Below are 2,011 nucleotides of genomic sequence, written 5' to 3' on the forward strand. Positions count from 1 at the left end.
CAGAAAGTTGGTGGTTCAAATTCACCAGCCACTCTGTGGAAGCAAGACAGGGCAATCTACTTCTGTAAAGATTTACTGCCTCAGAAACCCAATGGGGTCTCTGTGAGTCAGAATCGACTCAATAGCAGTGGGTTTGGTTTTCGGTTTGGTGGATGTTTAAACAGCTTTGACCAGATGTCTCAGGAATATGTGAAAACCATCTTGGTGCCAGCATCTCATTTCTCCAAAACAGCTTGTTAAACAAATACCCTTTAGGTTGTCTGGGAAACTGGCTCCAAAACTCTTTCAAACAATTCTCTTTATACATCCTTGTCATCAAAGAGCTCTGGTGGTACAGTGGCATTTGGCTGTTAACCACAAGTTAGGCAGTTTGAACCCACAAGTTGTTCCATGGGAGGAAGATGAAGCAATCTACTTCCATAAAGACTAACAGCTCTGGAAACATTATGTGGCAATTGTACTCTGTCCTATAAGGTCTCAATGAGCCATAATCCACTCGATGGCAGTGGGTTTGGTTTTCTTTGGTTTTGTCATGAAGAAATATTTCTTGAGCCTACTTTATACTAAAGATAACTGTATCAAGATTCACTTCCATTAGAGTGTATTTCTTTCACATCCTGGCTTGACCATACAGAGAAATTACTTCTTAGTTTTTACAGCTTCCAATAATTAACATAGCCAGATAACAGGAGGTTGTCAGGTTTGTGTTGACTCTGTAACTGAGCAAACAGAGACCCAGGCAGACAGGCATGTAAAAGACTAGTTTAATTTAGCAAGAAATGAGTTGAATTCAATCATTTAGTTTGGGTTCAAAAGACAAAAAAAAAAAACAAAAAAACCCACAACATTTTATGAATTTCTTTATATAACCCAGATTTTAACATGAAGTTTTCAACATAAAACACATAGCTAGCTTTTGATTAAAAATAATACATATCATCAGGAGAGACCAATCCCTGGAGAAGGACATTTGGTAAAGCAGAGGACTAGTGAAAAAGAGGAAGACTCTTAACAAGTGGTTGTAACAATGGGCTCAAACGTAGCGATGATTGTGAGGACCTGGCAGTGTTTCCTTCTGTCGTACATAAGGTCACTATGAGTTGGAACCAACTCGATGGCACCTAACCCACCACCACCAACAACAACATCATAAGAAGCAAATTTCAAATTTGAGTTTACTAAAAGTGCTTATCAGGAATGAAAGGTGAATTTTATCAAATGTCTTGGGGCACTTACTATGATTACCTTCTCCATCTTGATCAATTAATACAAAGAATTATATAAATGCACTTACTAATATCAACCCATGTGAAATCTGTGGAATGAACTCACTCGACACTTTCTAATGTGACACTTTATGCTGCTGCAGTCTCTACAATTGCATTTTATTTAGAGTTTGCATCCACATTCATGAGTATTAGTTTTATACTGATTTCAGAAAAAAAATGGAATTTTCCTTTTTTTCTCTGTCCTTTAGGGCAGGTCAATATTCTAGAGTACTTTCTCTGAATGTTTTTGTAAGTTTTCTTTGAAAATTCAAAAGAATTTTAACTTTTTGATATGTTAATATTTTTACTGTCATTCATTCGAAATATTTTATAATTTTACTTGATTTCCTCTTTGACCCATGGATTATTTAGAAGTGCCTTGTTTAATTTTCAAATACTTGAGGAATTTTCAATCTTTTTTTTTTATTGGTTTAGAATTTAATCATGTTGTGGTCAGAGAATACATTCTGTATGATTTCAATCCTGTGTTATTGAGTTTTATTTTATTGCCTGGCATATGATCTATCTTTGGTAAATGTTCCCTTTGCATTTGAAAAGAGTATATGTTCTGTACTTGTTGGGTTGAGTGTTCTGTAAATGTCAGTTTAGCAAAGTTGGTTGTTACTGGTTTTCAAGCTTTGTATATACTTAATGACTTTCTTTCTACTTGTTCTTTCAGGAAGAGGTCTTAAAATGCCCTATAATACCTGTAGATTTATCCATTTATCCTTTAAGTTGTTATT

Source organism: Orycteropus afer, unplaced genomic scaffold, assembly GCF_000298275.1.
Source record: "Orycteropus afer afer isolate SDZICR_OR568_19922 unplaced genomic scaffold, OryAfe1.0 scaffold00014, whole genome shotgun sequence".
NCBI classification, from domain to species: domain Eukaryota; kingdom Metazoa; phylum Chordata; class Mammalia; order Tubulidentata; family Orycteropodidae; genus Orycteropus; species Orycteropus afer.